A 22,425-nucleotide genomic window follows, 5' to 3' on the forward strand; every position below is an offset into this window, starting at 1 on the left:
CCTTCTCATTTAAAGATTTTTCTGTATTTTCATGACTATGAAAATTGTACATTCACACTGAAGGCATCAAAACTATGAATTAACACATGTGGAATTATATACTTAACAAAAAAGTGTGAAACAACTGAAAATATGTCTTATATTCTAGGTTCTTCAAAGTAGCCACCTTTTGCTTTGATGACTGCTTTGCACACTTTTGGCATTCTCTTGATGAGCTTCAAGAGGTTTTCACTTCACAGGTGTGCCCTGTCAGGTTTAATAAGTGGGATTTCTTGCCTTATAAATGGGGTTGGGACCATCAGTTATGTTGTGCAGAAGTCTGGTGGATACACAGCTGATAGTCCTACTGAATAAACTGTTAGAATTTGTATTATGGCAAGAAAAAAGCAGCTAAGTAAAGAAAAATGAGTGCCCATCATTACTTTAAGAAATGAAGGTCAGTCAGTGCGAAAAATTGGGCAAACTTTGAAAGTGTCCCCAAGTGCAGTTGCAAAAACCATCAAGCGCTACAAAGAAAATGAAAATACAGAAAAATCTTTAAATGAGAAGGTGTGTCCAAACTTTTGGTCTGTACTGTATATTTTTCTTATTTTAATGGAACAAGTATATTTTCTGGTAGACCTGCAGAATGCAGTGTGTGCTTGGGCTAGAGTATATTTTATTGTCTGTATGATCAGCTGATTTTAAGAACGTTTATGGAGACGTGTAGGGAAATTTTCACTATACACATACAACAATGTCAATATCGACCAAAAATGTATGAATAGATCCAGCACCTGCTTGATTTCATGCCATGAAGCGTTCGGTAGATCCTACTTGTTTTCAAGAATCCATAATCAAGAGTCAAAGGGCCACGACACACTTTGCTGTTAAAAGCTGCTAAACAGGTATAAATGTTCACAAAAAATGTTTAAAGTGGATAACTTGATTAAAATTTGTGTTTGTGTCATACAGAAAAATTGTGGGAGGGATTAGAAGAAAGCGCAAGTAACAGCAGGTACCACTCCTTCATTGGCTCATCTGCAGCTTCACTGCCTCTATAGTCTCCTTCCCCACTGTAGTGGTCAAATAGTCCCCTACTACATTCCAGCTTCATAGTAAACTTTTTTACTTTCTAAAAATGGTGTGTGCACTTATTATTTCTCCTATCAAAAATGCTCCACTGTCTCTTTGTCATCATATGCTTAAATATGTGTGTGCGTATATACAACGGGTGGAATAACTATTGAACATGTCACCAATTTTCTAAGTGAATATATATTTGTAAAGGCGCTATTAATATGAAGTTCTCATCAGATGTCAGTAACAACCCATCCAATCCACACAGGCAAAGAATTCAAACCATAGATGTCCATGAATTAACTTATGTGTAATAATGAGAAATGACACAGGAAAAAAGTATTGAACACGCTTACTGAAATGTATTTAATACTTTGTACAAAAGCCTTTGTTGGTGATGAGAAACTAGTCACATGCATTGCTCAGGTGTGATGTTGAACCATTCTTCCACAAAAACACTCTTCAAATCGTAATGTGTGCACTTTTAGGCTCTTTTGTTGATCCCTGAGCTTTAGATCCTTTCATAAATTTTCTATTGGATTCGGGTCAGGTGATTGGCTGGGCCATTCTAGCAGCTTTATTTTCTTTCTCTGAAAGCAGTTGAGAGTTTACTTGGTTGTGTGTTTTGGATCATTGTCTTGCTGAAATATCCACCCTCCTTTCATCTTCATCATCTTGATAGATAGCAGCAGATTTTTATCAAGTATGTCTCGGTACATTTGTCCATTCATTCTTCCTTCAATTACATGAAGTTTACCAGTGTTGAATGCTGAAAAACAGCCACACACCATGATATTCCCATCTCCAAACTGCACTGTTGGCATGGTGTTTTTGGAGTGATATGCAGTTCCTTTGGGCCTCCAAACATGTTGTGTATTATGGCATCCAAAGAGATAAATTTTGGTCTCATCTGACCAGACTATATTCTCCCAGTATTTCACAGGATTGTCTAAATGTTGTTGAGCAAACTTTAAATGTGCTTGAACATGCTTTTTGTTCAGCAATGGGGTCTTGCATGGTGAGTGTGCATACAGGACATGGAGGTTGAGAGCATTGCCTATTGTTTTCTTTGAAACAATTGTAGCTGCTCATTCCAGGTCTTTCTGTAGCTCTCCACAATGGCTCTTGGACAACTCTTTTAATAATTATTTTCACTCCTCTGTCGTGGCCAGTTTAAGGTGAAATGGTGTTCCTTCCATTTCCAGATTATGGCCCCAACAGTGTTCACTGGAACCTTCAGTAGTTTAGAAATTTTTCTGTAACCAATGTCATCAGTATGTTTTGCAACAATAAGGTTGCAAAGGTCTTGTGACAGCTCACTGGTTTTAACCATTATGAGATGTTTCTCGTGTAGCACCTTGATAATAAGATACCTTTTTATAGGCCATCAGTTGAACCACCTGATATTATTTTTCACTAAGTGGCAGAATTGTTTTTAATTACTGATAGATTTCAGGTGGTGTCACGACTTTCCATTGCTTTTTGCACCTCTCTTTCTTCATGGGTTCAATACTTTTTCCATGTGTCTGGTGAGAATTTCATGTCAATAGCCCCTTTAGAAATATATTCATTTTAGTAAATTGGTGATGTGTTAAATACTTATTTCACTCACTGTAGATAGATAGATAGATAGATAGATAGATAGATAGATAATATCAGAAAAAATGGGATACAGCAGCACCAATCAAAAAGTGCAGGTGCTGCCACAGAGTCCGGACCACTGTATTATAAAATACAAACAATGAAGAATAACAGCACTCCCATTTAAAAAAAAGTGAATACTGTATTTTTTGGACTATGAGAAGCACCAGACCATAAGACGAACCTAGGTTTTAGAGGAGTAAAATAGGAAAAAGAATGTAAGCAAAAAATGTGGTCATGATGCACTGTTATTGGGGAAGGTCTGCTGCTGACACTGTTATAGGGGTAATGTCCCCCAATTCTATAGTAATATCCCCCATCCTAATATATATATATGTCCCCATCCTGGAATATATGCTCCCCCATCCTGATATATATAGGTATACATGTCCCCCAATCCAGGTAAATATGGCCCCCATCCTAATCCTGGTATGCATGGCCCCCTCATCCCCATCCTGGTATGCATGGCCCCCTCATCCCCATCCTGGTATGCATGGCCCCCTCATCCCCATCCTGGTATATCTGGCCCCCTCATCCCCATCCTGATATATATGGCTCCCTCATCCCCATCCTGGTATGCATGGTCTCCTCATCCCCATCTTGGTATGCATGGCCCCTTCATTGCCATATTGGAATGCATGGCCCCCTCATCGCCATCATGGTATATATGGCCCCCTCATCCCCATCCTGGTATATATGGCTCCCTCATCCCCATCCTGGTATGAATGATCTCCTCATCCCCATGTTAGTATGCATGGCCCCTTCATCGCCATCCTGGTATATATGGCCCCCTCATCCCCATCCTGGTATATATGTCTCCCTCATCCCAATCCTGGTATGAATGATCTCCTCATCCCCATGTTAGTATGCATGGCCCCTTCATCCCCATACTATTATGCATGGCCCCTTCATCCCCATCCAAGTATGCATGGCCCCCCAATCCACATCCTGGTATGCATGGCCCCCTCATTCCCATCCTGGAATTCATGGCCCCTTCATCCCCATCCTGGTATGCATGGTCCCCTCCTCCCAATCCTGGAATGCATGGCCCCCTCCTCCCCATCCTAGTATGCATGTCCACCCATCCCCATCCTGGTATGCATGGTCCCCTTATTCCCATCCTGGTATGCATGGCACCCCCCATCCCCATCATAGTATCCATGGCCCCCCATCCCCATCCTGGTAAGCATGGCCCCCCCAAACTGGTATCTATGGCCCCTCATCCCATCCTGGTAAGCATGGTCCCCCATTCTCATCCTGGTATGCATGCCCCCATCCCCATCCTGGTATCCATGGTCCCCATCCTCATCCTGGTATGCATGGCCAGCCATCACTGCACACATGAAAAAAATAAACTATTCTATTCACTTTCCTTCCCTCTGCTCCAGCGCTGTGTCCTGTCTCCTGCAGCAGCTGATCTCAACCTGTGAGCAGAGCATGATGTCACTGCCATGAGCCCCCACATGAAGAGGTCAGCTGCTGGAATATTCACTCCTCTCCACCCCCGGGACTATGGGCGTGGTGAGGAGTGAATATTCATTTTCTTTAATAGCGCGCACACTGTCAGTCTCAGCCGCGGCTCCTGCTGCGGTTTGGTGATCATGTGTGCCCGCTGCTAAAGAAACTAAATATTCACTCCTCTCCACACCCATAGTCCCAAGCATGGAGAGGAGTGAATATTCATGCTCTTTAATATCGGGCACACAGGATCGCCGAGCTGCAGCAAAAGTCGGCAGCTGCGAACTCACACTGTGCGAGCTATTAAAGAGAATGAATATTCACTTCTCTCTACTCCCATGGGCGTGGAGAGGAGTGAATATTCATTTTCTTTAGCAGTGGGCACAAGAGATAGCTGCAGCAGCCAGCTACTGCCTGTGACCCTCTCCTCCGCCGCCACCCCCCACACCTCACATCCACAGCCGGAATGTATTAACCTGACTATAAGACAAACACCCCACTTTACTCCAAAATTTTGAAGGAAAAAAGTGTGTCTCATAGTCCGAAAAATACGCTAATTGTGTTTACCCTAAGCCAGTGTATAGAATGTTTGGGCTCTGGCAATGAGCCTTTTTCAAGTGAAAAAGTGTCATGAAACAATATTCATACCCTGTGCCCCATGAACCTTTCCACATTCTTTCACATTGTACCCAAATACTTAAATTAATTTTATTGGTATTTTATGTGATATACCAACATAAAGTAGCAAGTATTTGTGAAGTGTAAAGGAAATGATACATGCTTTTCTAATTATTTTAACAATATAAATCTGAACATTGTAACATGAATTTGTATTCAGCCCCCTGTAGTCTGATACCCCTAAATAAAATCCTGAGTGACCAAATTACTCCAGAAGTCACATAATTAGTAAATTGAGTCCACCTGTGTGTAATTTATTCTCAGTATAACTACAGCTATTCTGTGAAGGCCTCAGAGGTTTGTTCGAGAACATTAGGAATCAAACAGCATCATGAAAACCAAGGAACACACCAGACAGATCAGGGATAAAGTTGTGGAGAAGAGTAAAGCAAGATTAGGTTATAAATAAATAGTCCAAGCTCTAAACATCTCACGGGGCACTGTTCAATCCATCATCCAAAAATGAAGGAGTATGGCATAACTGCAAACCTACCAAGATATGGCCATCCGCCTAAACTGACATCCCAAGAAAAGAGAGCACTAATTAGAGAACCAATCAAGAGGCCCATGATCACTCTGGATGAGTTGCAGAGATGCACAGATCAGGTGGGAGAATTTGTCCAAAAGACAATAGTCATATACTCCACAAATATGGCCTTTATGAAAAAATGGCAAGAAGAAATACATTTTTTAAAAGCAAGCTATAAGAAGTCCCATTTGCAGTTTGCAAAAAGCCATGTAGGGGACACGTGCAAAATGCTACAGTAGCATGTAAATGTTTGGGCACGCTTGGTCTAAATTACTGTTCTTGGGAACAGTTATGCAAGTTGAAAATTAAATGATCTCTAAAAGGCCTAAAGTTAAAGGTGACATATTTCCTTTGTATTTTAGGCAAAAATATATATGTATTTTCATTTTTTACATTTTAAAAATTACAAAAAGAAAAATGGGCTAAATTTTATGGTGAGGACGCGGGAGAGGTTTTCTTCTGAAGATTCTACCATGAAGGCCATATTTGTGGAGGTGTCTCTGAACAGTAGAACAATGTAACTTAATTCCAAAGTCTGCTAAATCTTTCTGAAGGTCTTTTGCAGTCAAGCGGGGGCTCTGATTTGCCTCTCTAGCAATCCTACGAGCAGCTCTCACTGAAATTTTGCTTGGTCTTCCAGACCATATCTTGACCTCCACTGTTCCTGTTAACTGCCATTTTTTAATTACATTTCGAACTGAGGAAAGGACAACTTGAAAACGCTTTGCTATCTTCTTATAGCCTTTTCCTGTTTTGTCGGCCTTCACCATTTTCATTTTCAGAGTGCTAGGCAGCTGCTTAGAAGAACCCATGGCTGCTGTTTTTTGGTACAAAGTTAGAGGAGGCTGGGTTTTTATAAAGCTGGGAAATTTGCATCACCTGACCTTTCCTAACGATGATAGTGAACAAGTCATAACACTAACAGGCTAATTAAGGTCTGAAACTTTGGTCAAAGTTATCTGAGCACACAAATCTCCAAGGGTGAGCAAACGTTTGCATCAGCTCATTTTCCTTTTTGTAAGTTTTTAAAATGTAAAAAATGACAATATTTTTTTTTTCTCTAAAATACAGAGGACATGTGTCATCTTTAACTTTAAGCCTTTTAGAGATCATTTCATCTTCAACTTGCTTAACTGTTCATAATAACAGTAATTTGGACCAGGGGTGCGAAAACTTTTACATGCCACTGTATGTGTGGTGGAAAACAAACACTGCTTATTACCCTGAAAACAGCATCCCCACCGTCAAACATGGTGGTGGCAGCTTCATGCTGTGGGGATCCTTTTCTTCAGCAGGGACAGGGAAGCTGATCAGAATTGATGGGAAGATTGATGGAGCTAAATACAGGGAAATCCTGGAGGAAAACCTGTTAGAGACCACCAATCACCCAATGAACAAGTAAAAACATTCATCAGGTGACATGATTTTTAAGGTTGCAGAAAAATCATCATTCTTCACACAAGTGGTAAGAGGACCCATTACCACCTCCAAAGCAGTTGGAATTGTGATTGTACATTATTAAAAGCTAAAGGACTGCAAAGACCTATGTATTGCACAGGGGCCCTTTTATATTTCTGTCCGCTACTGCCTCCAATATCAGGAGGTTCAATAGACATTAGCTTAATGTGTATGAGGGCTTCAACTTCATCCTTGTCCTAACCCTGTGGCAGAAAAGCTGGGTAGCCGAGGATATGTGGAAGGAGAACTGAGGAGCCGAGAAACTGTGGAAAGAGAACTGGCAATCCTAGTTGCTGTGAAAAGAGAGCTGAAGAGCCAAGAAGCTGTGAAAGATTGCTGGGAAGTCAAGGAGCTGTGGAAGAAGAGCTGGAGAGCTGTTGAAAGAGTACTGTGGAGCTCTGGAAGGACAGCTAGGGAGCCAATGACCTGTGAAAGGAGAACTGGGGAGCCGAGGAGCTGTTGAAGGTAAACTGAGGTAAAACATTCAGTAAGTGCTTTACCTTCTCAATCGCTGCTGCCTAAACAAATAACAGCAATTGTAATGCGTTTGTCATCTGGTTGCTGCTCTTTACAAAGACAGTAGCTGAAGTGATAGTGCTCTCAGTAAAAGGAGTAAAAGGAGTTTTGTCATCTCGGTCGCTGCCTGTGCAGAGTGCAGCAATCAGGTGACAAACGCATCTCAACTGTTGCATTCTGTATATACAGCTGAATGATTTACTAATTCAGTTCCCCACAGGAAAGCTGTGGGTAGAGAGGTGGAAAGCAGGAGATGCATTATCATCAATGGAAGAGCTGTGGAGAAAGAGGGACAGCTGACCAGCGGAAGTAGAGGGGGAGCTGAATTCGTAAAGCATTCAGTGCTTTGTCATCTCAATTGCTGCTGGTGGTTCAGAAAGTAATAGATGTGATGAGTTTGTCATCTGGTTGCTGCAGTCTGTAAAGGCAGTGATCGAGATGTCAGAACTCTCGGACAAAACTCCTTGTCATCTCGAACGCTGCCTATGTAGAGTGCAGCAACCAAATGATAAACTCACCACAACTGCTGCGCTCTGCACTTGCAGCAGCGATTAAGAAGACAAGCACTCCATTACTGATTTAGTGCCCACCATTAAAAAGAAGGGGCAGGAAGAACAATGACTTTAGAAGCTTCCTGCACCTAACAGCTTTCAGTCAGCTGGATGAGATCTGGCATGCTGAGGTGGAGGGATCCTCCTGAATGGCGGAGGTGGCCATTTCAAAGGGAGAGGGAACTGCGCATGCTCAGCTACGAGAAGAGAGGGTTAGATGGACATAGCAGCCAGTAATACTTACACTATGGAGAAAAATTTATAGGTACATATCTTTAGAATGGGGCATCATTTTTAATAGGTTTAAATTATAAAAGTATTTCTTTACATGATTTCTGCAGCATTAACTACATGGTATATGATGGCACAACCCCATTAAAGCACACCTGTCACTTCAGGTGAATACACATAATTATTTATCTTGTGTATACTTGTTTCTGGACGTTATGAGAGTTGTATACTGCATTTTTATGAGTTTCACATTTGCAATTTCTATCTATTTTTCAAGTTTTCTAGTTTTTTTTAGTAGACTACTATGGAAGCTAGATACTAAGATGTCTCCCATACAAAGTACACACATACATGACATATTCCTTTCCTCCTGTTCAGAAGCAGCAGCAGCGTGAAGGACATTATATAGCACTACTGAGTGATGTACCTGTTCATCCAGCACTGGGGTGACAAAAACACTCACTAGAAAGCAGCACTATGTATGTGTCTGTGCCTTTCTCCTTCTGATCTTCCCTTCTCCTTCACCTCCATGTAGACCTCAATAGGCAGCTGTAATATGATGATGAGTTCAGGAGGTGAAGGGAGTAGAAGTGGCTCATAAGTGAAGACAGAAACAAATAACTCTGTGATAAGATATATTACAAAGTTTATTATGTTTGTTTATATTGCTTTATCAAAGGTTTGTAAAAAAAAACAACACTGACAATTTAACCACTGCTACAGGAGCAGGGTGCAGTTATGTGTAATTGAGGCAACACTACAGGAGTAGATCAGGAACAAATGTCTGATTGAAATGACCACCAAGATCAATGACATCCTGCCACTCTGCACACACTGCTTAGTTTGAAAAGAATCCATCAAAAGTAATGTGGCTCAGAAATGATGACACTACTGTGACCGGGGTCTAAAGTACATTAAACTATACAAAAATAAAACACATAATCCTTGGTTGTAAATCAATTTCTGAAGCTTTTTATGCTTGGATAATCCAGGAGACAAGTTAACATGACATTACATCTGCTCCTCTAGCAGAGAGGTGACATCACAGTCGGCCGGGCATCATTTGCTGCGTTCATCTAAGCCTTACTTTTATATATTATGACATGCCCACTTGTGTGTCCTACCCAGCTCCTGAGACCACCTCTTACAGAGAACATCATGGGAAAGGACAAGATGTGTTTCCATGCTGCCATAACCGGTAACTGTCTTCCCATAAATTGCTACTGTAAGATTTACTCATGGTATTATTCTTTTCAGTGGGATGTTTCAGCATAAATTAGCATATTTTATTCAACACATCACGAACCGACCCATGTAATGAAAAACACAAGAACCGTGGTTCTAGTAGAATATTTGAATAAATGTGAAATACTATAGTGCTGATCTGAAGGGCTTCAGGATTTGGGTCACTCATACAGTTTGCACTGAATATGGGCTACATCGGAGGAACATATGCATATCACGTCTCTAGCAAGGACTATTGATCCATATGAAAATATTCTATTGATCGGTATGAAAAGCAAACAAACATTTCTCATAAACAGGCTTCATGCCCTCTGGTTTTATAAATATATTTTTCTGCTGAGTTATTAGCATAGATATTAGGGAGTAGAATATATTATAGAATTGGTTTAACAGCTATAAATACTTTTACACATTTTTTTTATTGTTCATTTGCTTTTTACATGCAAAGTTAAATCATCTTTCTAAAGAATCTTCATTAAAAAGTTCTCTCATTTTTCGCTGTAGAGTGTAAGTCCTCCATCTAGCTGAACGATCTGCAAAAATGTTACAAATCTGCCATGACTCCTTCTCAGTTCTGACAGCTCCCTCATCTCTTTCATCCCCTCTCTAAGTGTTAGAAATAGCATCAGAGAGGGTTTAGTAGGCAATACACAGATCTACACAATGTGGACAGGGAAGAAAGCATGTACAGTCTTAAAAAGGGCAGAGAAAACAGGCTGTAGAAAAGATGGAAAGCACATGAAGAGGAAATAAGTGCAGAATTGGTGTGCCGATAAATAAGCTAATGAAGACAGCAGCAACCTGGATTCACACAGACCTCACATACAATATATATTACTGGGAGGGACAGTTTCACAATAGAAAAATCTGAAACTTGGATCAGGCTGCACATCCAGGGATATAAAAATAATTGAGGAAATAAAGATTGGAGACTGTAGCCTAGTGGAATTTTATAAACTAAAAGTAACCACTACAATATGTAAAAGTGTGTTTTTTTTTCTATTCCAAATGTATCCATGACCTTTAAAAGGGCTGTCCAGGATTTTTAAAAAATAGGCTCAAGCTGTCTCAGTCTATTTTATGGTTTTAAAAAAAAATATGATCCTTAAAATTAGGTAAATACAACCTCAAATGAACAAGAATGCATTACAAGATATACTGTTATTTAATGCAGAAGCAGTGTGTGAACAAGTCAGTACAGCCTTACTGCTTTCGTAGGAATTAAAAGGGTAAAGCTGCATTTACACTACAAAATAATTGTGAACAAGCGTTGTTAAAATGCTCATTTCACGATTATCTTGCAGTGTAAACAGGCTGCTGATCGCCCAATAAATGAGCAAAATGCTCGTTCATTGGGTGAAATGATCTTTTGCTCAATGCAAAAAAAATCATTCTCGGGGGTGCATCGTCGTGTGTAAACAAAACTTGCACTGCCAACAACCATGGCAGCCTATGTGAACTGAGTGATCTAGTATAGATCGCTCAATGCGCATCATTTACTTTGGTCTGATGAGCGAGCATGTATTGTTAACTCTTTCGGCGAGCACGCTTGGGTGCTAGCCGAGTATTTGCGGCAAGCTCGGCATCTATGTTAGTCAAAATTTTGAGATGTATAGGTGCATCTCACTAAATTAGAAGATCAAAAAGTTAATTTCTTTCAATTCTTCAATACAAAAAGTGAAACTCATATATTATATAGAGCCATTACAAACAGAGTGATCTATTTCAAGTGTTTATATCTGTTAATGTTAATGATTATGTCTTACAGCCAATGAAAACACAAAAGTCATTATCTCAGTAAATTAGAATACTTCATAACACCAGCTTGAAAAATGATTTTAAAATCCGAAATGTATGTTCAGTAAATGCTCTCAATACTTGGTCGGGGCTCCTTTTGCATCAATTACTGCATCAATGCAGCGTGGCATGGAGGCGATCAGCCTGTGGCACTGCTGAGGGGTTATGGAAGCCCAAGTTGCTTTGATAGTAGCCTTCTTCTCGTCTGCATTGTTGGGTCTGGTGTCTCTCATCTTCCTCTTGACAATACCTCATAGATTCTCTATGGGGTTAAGGTCAGGTGAGTTTTCTGGCCAATCAAGCACAGCGATACTGTTGTATTTAAACCAGGTATTGGTACTTTTGGCAGTGTGGACAGGTGCCAAGTCCTGCTGGAGAATGAAATTTCCATCTCCAAAAAGCTTGTCGGCAGAGGGAAGCATGGAGTGCTCTAAAATTTCCTGGTAGACGGCTGCGCTGACTTTGGTCTTGATAAAACACAGTGGACCTACACCAGCAGATGACATGGCTCCCCAAACCATCACTGATTGTGGAAACTTCATACTAGACCTCAAGCAGCTTGGATTGTGTGCCTCTCCACTCTTCCTCCAGACTCTGGGACCTTGATTTCCAAATGAAAATTGGCACCTTATGGAATGTGTCAATGACTGCCTTCTGGACATCTGTCAAGTCAGCAGTCTTCCCCGTGATTGTGGAGCCTACTGAAACAGACTAAGGGACCTTTTTAGACACTTAGGAAGCCTTTGCAGGTGTTTTTTGTTAATTATTTTAATTTACTGAGATAATGACTTTTGTGTTTTCATTGGCTGTAAGCCATAATCATCAACAGTAACAGAAATAAAGACTTGAAATAGATCACTCTGTTTGTAATGACTCTATCTAATATATGCGTTTCACTTTTTGTATTGAAGAACTGAAATAAATTAACTTTTTGATGATATTCTAATTTAGTGAGATGCACCTGTAGCTCATACCAACAATGTGGTAGGAGCACACAGGCACGGTGGTGGAGAGGTGATAATTTGGGCTTGTTTTGCAGCCACATAACCTAGGAACTTTGAAGTCGACCATAAGCAGGCAAATTACTATCTAAAATATGCAAATTGCGTCTTCAGAGAAAAAGAGGATTTGAACTCTATAGCGCCACCTATTGGAAGCAGCAATCCTACAAGTCACAATCAACCCTTTAACGAGTCGTGCAATAAGACTTAGGATAAAAGCCAAATCAGAATCTCAATTTGCAGACACGGTATTTCGGGCTGTTGGCCTCGTCAGTGCACTGACTTGGCTAGATGAGAGGCTCTGGAATGAGGTGTAAGGGGTAACGTTTCTCCTTGTGGAGAGTGACATACCGGCTCTGGCATGTCAAGGTAAGGAGGTTTATTCGCCGTGCAATGCTCCTCTGGGAAATTTAATGTGCAAATTGCCTCTTCAGAGACAAAGAGGACTTGAACTCTATAGCGCCACCTATTGGAAGCAGCAATCCTACAAGTCACAATAAACCCTTTGACGAGTCGTGCAATATGACTTAGGATAAAAGCTAAATCAAAATCACAATTTGCAGACACGGTGTTTCGGGCTGTTGGCCCTCATCAGTGCAAAGTATGAGAACAGGTTTGGCTAGGTGAGAGGCTCTGGCCTGAGGTCTAAGGGGTAACGTTTCTCCTTGTGGAGAGTGACATGCCGGCTCTGGCACATCAAGGCAGTAAGGAGGCTTATTCGCCATGCAATGCTCCTCTGGGAAATTTAATATGCAAATTGCCTCTTCAGAGAAAAAGAGGACTTGAACTCTATAGCGCCACCTATTGGAAGCAGCAGTCATATTTAAAATATGTCATTTAGCTGTCTATTTGATGATCTAACTTATCTATATTACTATATTGAGTTAAAGGTAATCAGTTAGCAGGATTGACTCATTTATATGGGCATGCAGGTCCTAGAAAGTTGCGTAGAATGATACCTTGATATCTGTGATCTGATGTCTAAGTCCAGAGAAATCCACATTTTTCTTATATGTAAATGAGCTGTTAAGATCTATGGTCCGGACACAGATCTGCGCGAGAATCAACATCCAGAGATTATTTTAAATAAAAACAGGAGTTACCAGTGTAAACCAAGTAATAAATGACACTTTGCTCTCATAATCACACACAGCTCTGCAGTGAGATTAGAACTAACACAGTACAGCAGAAGTGGACTTTGTCTCATTACAAACCTTTGCAGCAGCACTTGTCCTCACATAGTGCTGTGACCTATGTTGCAGAGCTGTGCCTGATTATAACTAATACAGTACACCACAGTTGAACCTTGTCTCATTAGAAACACAAGAAGCACACTTGCAGTTGTCTTTTTACAGAGCTGTCAGTTCTGGTGTACTGCCCTTCCTCCACATTGGCTTACTGTGAGATGGAAGCCGAAACACTATGATAGGATAATCACAGCTGTAAATGTTTTTGTAATAAGACAAACTTTACTTCTGCTGTACTGTGTTCTGATCTCACTGCAGAGCTGTGTGTGATTATCAGAGCAAAGTGTCAGTAATTTCATGTCTCACACTGATTATTCCCACTGTCATTTGAAATAGTCTCTAGAGGCAGATTCTCATGCAGATCAGTGTCCATAGATCTTAACAGCTCATTTGCATATAAGGGAAAAATGTGAATTTCTCTGCAACATGACATTGGATTGTAGATATCAAGGCATCATTTTGTTCCTATGACCTACATACAGGGGTGGATTAAGAGTAGCCAGGGCCCCGGGCAGTTCAGACTGTGTGGGCCCCCCCATGTGATGGGTCAAGTAAAATAACAAGCCGCTCACTGACGCGAGTATATAACTTGGATGAGTCCAATTCGATAGAAAAGGTATTGCAGTTGGACCAATGTTATTCAATGAGGCCGTGCAGATCTGAGTTTTTTTTCTCAACTGTGTTTGGTGTGAGAACTAAATCGCAGCCTGCTATGATCTCACTCAGAAATCGGACAGTGCGAGAAAAAAAAATTGGATGCCATACGGATCATCAGAATGGCATCCAATTTTTACCGATGCATTGAAATTCTGTAACATAGACAACTGTTAATAATCTTGTAAATGATTAATAGCCGCTGAGTAAAAAACAGATTGTACACGGATAACAAGTGAGAAAAAAATTGTCCCACTTTTCTGGATGAGAATGGGACCGATTTTTTTTGTAAACCCTTCACGCTGCGGCCATTTTCTGTTTTTGCTCCCCTTCTTCCCAAAGTAATAACTATTTTTCTGTCAATATGGCTGCGTGAGGGCTTGTTTTTTGCGGGATGAGTTGCACTTTTGAGCGACACCATTGGTTTTGCCATATTGTGTACTGGAAAGCGGGAAAGAAATTCAAAGTGTTGATAAATTGCAAAAAAAAGTACAATTCCACAATTGTTTTTTTTTTGTTACCATGCTCACTAAATGCTAAAACTGACCTGTTATGATTCTCCAGAGTTTGTTATTATAAAAAAAAAAAAGGCGCCATTTTCTGAGACCCATATTGTCTCCATTTTTCATGATCTGGTGCCGGGTGAGGGCATATTTTTTGCCGAGCTGATGTTTTTATTGATACCATTTTGGGGTAGATTGGATGTTTTGATCACCTGTTATTGCATTTTGTTGCTATCATGTGCCCAAAAAGGTGCAGGCTCAGCACTGGAGCCCATGCCAAAGGGGAAGACACGACATGCGCCATACATATACAGCGCATGTCATGAAGGGGTTAAGTACGCTTGTGTGATCCTAGCCTTTCAGTCATAGAGGTGTGGCTGGCGTGACTTCAGTATCCGCTCAATGCATAGTGAGCGGCAGCTGTAAGCACATCCCTGCACTGACTGAAAGCTGAGTCGGCTGTCACTCAGTGCCGGGGATGAGGCTGTAGCCGCTGCTCACTATAGATTGAGCGGATACTGAAGTCACGCCGGCCGCACCTCTATGACTGAAAGCCCAAGGCTACAGAGAGGAATGACGTTTATTTACTCCAGGCAGCGGGGCTCAGAACGTTAATAACCTGCAGATTAACCCCATATCTGCATGTTAATAGTGTTTTTTTGGTTTTTTTTGCTTGTTATGTTCCCTTTTAAAGGGTTTGTCTTATTTCCTAAGATAAATTTGCAGTTACTATGTGAGATTGCAGAGCATGAAATAGTTACAGTGGTATAAATACACAGAAGTCGAATTTGCAGTGGCTCTCTGTATCTAAAGGTAAAAGGCCATTATTGTTGTGGATAAAATGTGGGGGATGAAAGTGTGATTGAAACTACATGGTGCAAATACCCCTCCACCTTTGAAATGTTGCTTGCATAATGTATTTATATACATGAAAAGATCACAGTGAAATACATCTAATCTATACTGGGCTGCCTGCAGAAATTCCTCTAGTCCCCATATCAAAATAAAGGGGTGCTCCAGAATATCTAGAGAAGCCTGCAGTCACTATGAGACTGCAGAAAAGATGTATGTATATACACACACAGATAAATTTCCAGGGTGGACAGAACAGTGTGCAGGGGAAATTGCCCCATGTAGTTTCAATAACACTCCCATTCCCCACATTTTATCCACAAGTTTTAATAATTACAAATGGCCCCTTGCCTTTACATACAGAGCACTGTTAGTCTGCCAGAAAATTAACTTTTAACAAGTAGTGGCAGATCCAGTACGCATCTATTGACCCAGGCAGCAGCTAGTGATGTTCCCGAGACGAGGCAGGCAGGCGCAGCTTCTTCCACAGACAATTCAGGCCTGCTGCGGCGCCATTAGAAGCTCCTCTCCGGCTGAGACTGTGGGCATGGCTTAGGGACTTAGATAGAGACACCGCTCTCTGTATGCTGGCTACGTTCTGCCAGACGTAATACGGCAAGGCGGGACCAACGTCATTTAAACTAACTGCAGTAGCAGCGGGCCCCCGTACAGATTATAATGGGGGCAATTACTTTTTGGATCATGGGCCCCCCGGAGCCTCGGGCCCCAGGCGGTAGCCTAGATTGCCCTCATTATAATCCGCCTATGCCTACATGCCCATATAGATGGCTTAGGAGGATTAATCTTATTGACAGATTCCCTTTAATGATAGAAACTGGAGCTTTTGGAATATTTTATTAACTTCTGAAAAGCCTCATTGGCATATTGCCATTGTCAATTGTAAAGATGAATAGAACAATCAAAATCTAAGTTCGCCTGTTAGCACCTTTTTTTGTAGTAAATTTGATTCATGGAGACCCTCAAGACTATAATAAACGTATGTAAAATATAATAGAAATCCTTATACTCCCCTCACCGCTCACTTTTCAAGCACCTTCGCTCCTCACTACTACCCATCCTTGTTGCATCTTTAGATTGGCATTAGCAGTGGTGAAATCCCTGAACCTCGGTCACTAGGCTGACGTTCCGGGTTTGCTAGTCCTGGGAGGGTTCTGAGCATGTGCCCTCAAAGGTTATAGTGCACATGGTGATGTTAAAAGTCCCAAACATGGGCCGCGACCTTTGCGGCACATGCACAGTACCCTCCTGGGCCTAGTGAATCTGGAAGCCTTGGCCTGGGGATCTCACGGCTGCCGACACTGATCTGAAGATGCGATGAGGACTGGAAGGGTGGCGGTGAGGAGCGGAGGGGGCAGAGAAGTGAGTTTAAGGTGTTTTTTTTCCCTTATTTGTTAACATTTTGATGGCCTTTTTTGGCTCAGAAAAATGGTGGCCATTTTGCTGAATCCACGCAGAAGTGAATTACAAAAAGTCCCCATTTTGATGAAAGTGCATTTTGTAAAATTCGAGTAGAATTCAATACCCCTCGAAATTATTTGGTCATCTCTAGTCAACTGTTATATTTGAGTTTTTAAAATTTATCAGTCCCTATAAGTTAGAAGAGTTCATGCTTCTCAAGTGTAGGAGTTATTTTATATGGTGATAGCATTAATGTGTTTTTCTCCTTTGCATAAATATTATACTTACCTTCTGATGGCCCCCGGTGTCTTTGTCCTGGCTTGCCGGCAGATCGCGGTGGACTCAAGGACCTGCCATGACGTCATTTAGTCATGTGACGGGTCACGCGACCGCTGACGTCGGCAGGTCCTTTCAGTGTACCGCGAGCTGCCGGCAAGCCGAGACGCATCAAATAATGACTCCGGGGGCCATCGGAAGGTAAGTATAGATTTATTTTTTATTTTTTAACATTCTTTCGGTCACACTATATAAATCCATGCCGTTTGGATGGATTTATATAGTGTGACCAAGTTGTCAAGCACTTTCCAAGTGATGCTAAAATGGCTTGGAAAGCGCTTGTCAACCCGCATGAGGAAATGCAAGTGAAGAACAATTCACATCCGCTTGTCTCTGGCAGGAAAAACGCATGTACAATCCACATGTACAATCCTCATGCGTTTTTTCTGCCAGGGAGATGCAGAAACGCTCAGGAAAAATCCGGAGGATTTCTGCATCGTGGGCACATAGCCTTAGGGCTCATTCATACAAGCGTATTACATCCATGAGCTGTCAATATGCAGAACAGGTAGCAAACGGATAGGACAAGGACCAATGCAATTGGCAGGTCCCATGAACTTTTTTACACATGTACAGATGATCTGGGTGTAAAAAATCACAGCATGCCTTACTTTGATCCACATTCTTTATCAGACTCGCCCATTATAAGTCAATGGATGCACAAAAAGCAGATCACATAGGGGTTACCATCACTATGTTGACAGATCGATTACAATTATTATGCAATGAAACTGTATTTGACCTTTATTATTTATTAAATTGTTCATGTAAAAACTAGATACCTTATGCATGTACAAAATGGACGTAGGGGTACACAGACCTAAACAATAGCAATTCTTTAATTGGTTCACCCACCACTTTTTCGATGTATCTCTATGTTGGCATTTCTTACATGTTTTTTAATTGTATCCAATAAAAGTTATGTTTTTTTTATTGAACATGTGACTGATTATCTAGATCCTGCACATTTGTTTCGTTGGTTTATTATTTATATATGTGCATCAGGATTAATTAATATTTTGCTCTGGGCTACAGCCCTTTGGTTTTGGGACTTAAAAAAACAGACATATAGATGCAATACAGATATGAAAAATGGACATTGAAAACACAATATGGATGTAAAACTTCAGCTTTTTTAGAACTAAAAATACTTACAATTTTGCTTATGTTGTCTAACCCGGCCTTAGAGATACAACTTTAACTGAGCTGAGGATGGATGAAGAAGAGTATGAGGAAGAGGCACATGGCAGATTTACGTTAGAAGAGTTTTTTTATCATATTATTTACTTTTATTTTCTGTTCCACTGGTCATTAATTCATGGATTTCGTTTTATCCATTCTAGTTACCAAGAGCGAATAAAACTAGGTCTAGCATTGATCACATTTCTTACCTAGGATATGGCTAAGTATGCAATATAAACTTGGATTTCTTATAAAACAAACAAAGTGTCAGTCTGGAGATTTAGTTAGTATTGACAAAGGGCAGAGTTAAGACAACAGAGATGCGGATTGTTTTATTATGTGCAGCAAATAATGAATACTGAGAACAGTCTCTGTTTGGTTCACACCAAGTCTCTGATCTCTGAATAACACAGCTATCTGATGTGCGGCTAATGTACTTACAATGGGTGAATGACATCAGTAGAGAAATAATCCTCCAAAACTTATATAATATCATTAAGGCCGCGTTATTAAAACTATGTACAAGGAGAGTAATGATGTATGTAAAGCTGGAAAAATCAGGAGCTTACGCTATGACACTTCACCTAAGTAGGCTCAATGCTTTTACCAATAGTAATCTTTTGCGTGTTGGATCATGTGTCCAAAGAAGTGGATTTGACATAAATTTAACTATTATGTAGCAACCAACCCAAACATTTTAGACAGTTTTGGATCTCATGTTGCTGGGAAAGTAGGAATTCTACATCCCTAGTTCCTATGGATTAGTCTTTTGGATTTACTCCCTGTGGACCTTAGTGGGCCTTAATATTGATTTGTTCCAGGACAACCATTGTAATTTGACAACATTGTAATGTGAGATACAAGGAGGCTGGCAAGGTTTGGCCTTTCTCTCTGTTCCTTATTGTCAAGATGCAGAGAAAGAAAAAAATAATTTCCTTTCTCACTGAAGTTTCACGAGATTATAGCAGCCATGGAAAAAAAGAGGTTATCAAGCAGCATGTAAAAGGAGACCCCTCACATTATGAAATTTAAGGAAATAAAAACTCTCTCAAAAGGTCTTCCATCCGGTCTAATCAAATCTCTTGCTATGCACTGATGTGAGGCAAACACCCCGAAATGTGTGTCTACAATTGGAGTGTCTGGTTTGGCTTTGATAAGTCATGTGACAAGGCTCGTTAAAGGGTCGATATTGACTTTTAGGATTGCTACTTCCAATAGGCGACACTAAAGTTCTAGTCCTTTTCCTCTCTGAAGAGACAATTTACACACACGATAATACAGCCTCTGTGAGCCTGTGCACTGAAGAAGAAGGCTGCAGTGCCTCCCTTGTTTTAAGTCTTCCTAGAATTTTGATCCCCCCTCTACCCATCATATTACAACCAATGTTGCCACAAAATAAATTCCTGTAAGGCCTCATTTAAACAGCACTGACTTGTCTTGAACATAAAACCACAGTCTATTGTTCATCAGTGTTTTGCATACGAGTTTCATCAGGATTTGGTTAGTCTTTGGTTTTTACCTTCAGTGTTTTATCAGTGATTTTCTCTTATGAAAAAATAAATAAAAACCTTGCAAAGCTTCTCCTATTCATTGCAATGTTAAAAATGGACAGCAATATATGTTGTCTGCAATTTTTACTTTTATGGCTAATTTTGATCTATGACTCGGATCAAAAACGAATGTCTTTACTGACACACAGTTAGCAGAAAAAACATGGACATGTGTATAGTGCCATAGATTATAATAACTACGTGTTCTATCCAAGAAGAACACGGAAAGAACACGTATGTGAAAAAGGCGACGTCTGAATGAGGCCTAAGGGAAAATGAGTTAGATTTGCCTTACCAAAAGAGGCTTCTTAAATGGATATCATGGTCTCCTGAAAGTATCTAAGCGTGTTTACAAGTGTGTATTTATGTATATGTATGTGTTTGGACACCAATGTGTATAGCTGTATACTTATAGTATATCACAGTTACCAACAATAGGGTTGATAATTTAGGGAGGTTTTAGTCTCACCTGGAACCACCCCAATACTGTTGGAAATGCCCACTTGTTAAAAAAAAATATGCTCCTTTTTGGTCCGGGACACTGCAAATATGTTGTTTCTAAAATCTCGGAATAGTCCCAGCAAATTCAGTACAGCTGGCATGAGTGTTGAATATGTGCATGTCAGCATGTGGTTATGTATGATTTTAATCAAAGTATGATGACATTTTATTATGATATATTAGTGTTCTTTCATGTACATAGATGTCAGTATTAATTACAATATATGGCAGCATTTATAAGTAAGATATAGAGTGATATTTTTATGTGTATCTTATATTTTATGTGTATTTTATATTTTAAATGTGTATCTTATAGAATGATATTTTTATGTGTATGGCTGCATTATTTATATGTACAGTTTATAAAGGTATGTAATGCAGCGGCTTGCTGCATTGCTAAAATGTCCAGGGGGTGTGTTCTTGCTGACCATTTACCTCCCCCCTCAGGTGACTGATCACATGACTGTGACATCATCACAGGTCCTGTGTGCACAGAAGGATATATAAATCCTGGTGGTTTGAAACAGACAGAGAGAGAGAGAGAGGCCTGGTGAAGCCTGGAAGGCAGAGGCTGGATCCCTGTGTTTGAGATACCAGTAGCCTTGGAAGGCACGTGGCCTGGAGACTACGTTTGGGAGCCTTAAAGCCACAGCAGTGGCAGAACCGAGCTGATAGAAGCAGCTGAGACCCGGCAAAGGTAAACTGGCGCTTTAAGTGAATATTGTTGTTGTACCTTGCTGAAGTCTGTATTTGAAGCCTAGCGGGCATAGCTGCCACTGAAAAGGCTCTAGGACATTACATGTGTAACATTCCTGCAAGCCACTGAGATGGACTATGTTATAAACAGTTTATGAGGTGTAATAAACTGCTGGACTACATATTACCGGAAAACGTTGCATGTGTGCTTTAATTGACTCGGTGAAGCGAGTGCCCCTCAACATGATGAATAGCGCTACCTTACAGGTTTTATGGCATTATTTGTACACAGTATATGGAGGTATTAGAAATGTGTAATGTATATTGTGGGAGTATTTATATATGCTGCAGGGATTTTGCTCTTTAGCAGCCAGAAGCTTACACACAGATCCAGTTCTGGTGTCAAACAGTGTGCGGTTTATTACAAAGTCCACAAATGTTCAAAGCACACAACAAATCTATCCTTCCTTCACCATAAAACAGGTGTGACAAAAATAAACAAAAACAATTCCCAGAGCAGGTACAGGCTCATCGGTTTGCAAATTAGGTCCATACTTAGGCTGTGTGCCCACGATGCGTTTTTTAAGCGTTTCCGCAGTGGCAATTCTGCTGCAGAAATGCTTAAAAAACGCATGGTAGAAGGCCTGCCATGTTCCCCAATGATAATCCGCATGTGCTGTGCACATGCTGCGGAAATTTCCGCTGCAGATTATCATTGCGGAAAAAGACACATCACTACCAATTATTTTGCGGAAGCGCTGCGTTTTTGCCGCCATTGACTTGCATTGGAATGCATGAATTACGCATCACTGCAAATGTAGATGCGCATTCCATGCGTTTCAATGTGCGGATGGTAACCGGGTCTGGAGGAGAGGAGACTCTCCTCCGGACCCGGGTACCATAGAAAACTGTAAAAAAAGAATAAAATAAAAAATAAATATTATACTTACCTTCTGATGGCCCCCGGTGTGCTTGTCCCGGCTTGCCGGTAGCTCGCGGTGGACTCAAGGACCTGCGGTGACGTCATTTAGTCATGTGATGGCAGGTCCTTCAGTGTACCGCGAGCTGCCGGCAAGCCAGGACGGATTGAATAAAGACTCCGGGGGCCATCAGAAGGTAAGTATATATTTATTTTTTTTATTTTTTAACATTCTTTACGGTCACACTATATAAATCCATGCCATTTGCATGGATTTATATAGTGTGACCAAGTTGTCAAGCACTTTCCAAGTGATACTAAAATCGCCTGGAAAGCGCTTGTCAAACCGCATGCGGAAATGCATGTGAAGAACGCTTCACATCCGCATGTCCCTGGCAGGAA

The 22,425-nt window shown here is 40.7% G+C and overlaps 1 long non-coding RNA gene across 1 annotated transcript in view; it reads left to right on the plus strand.

Annotated features, from left to right (window-relative positions):
* Window positions 1-22,425, plus strand: part of LOC141166214 (uncharacterized) — an 84,870-nt gene that overhangs the window by 43,245 nt on the left and 19,200 nt on the right. Inside the window, exon 2 of the long non-coding RNA XR_012251260.1 lies at window positions 20,856-21,105. This is a non-coding gene — a long non-coding RNA (uncharacterized lncRNA). The remainder of the gene's footprint in view (window positions 1-20,855; window positions 21,106-22,425) is intronic.

Source organism: Phyllobates terribilis, unplaced genomic scaffold (assembly GCF_046119375.1).
Source record: "Phyllobates terribilis strain yellow unplaced genomic scaffold, ASM4611937v1 Scaffold_1__5_contigs__length_1240528914, whole genome shotgun sequence".
Classification (NCBI taxonomy): Eukaryota; Metazoa; Chordata; class Amphibia; order Anura; family Dendrobatidae; genus Phyllobates; species Phyllobates terribilis.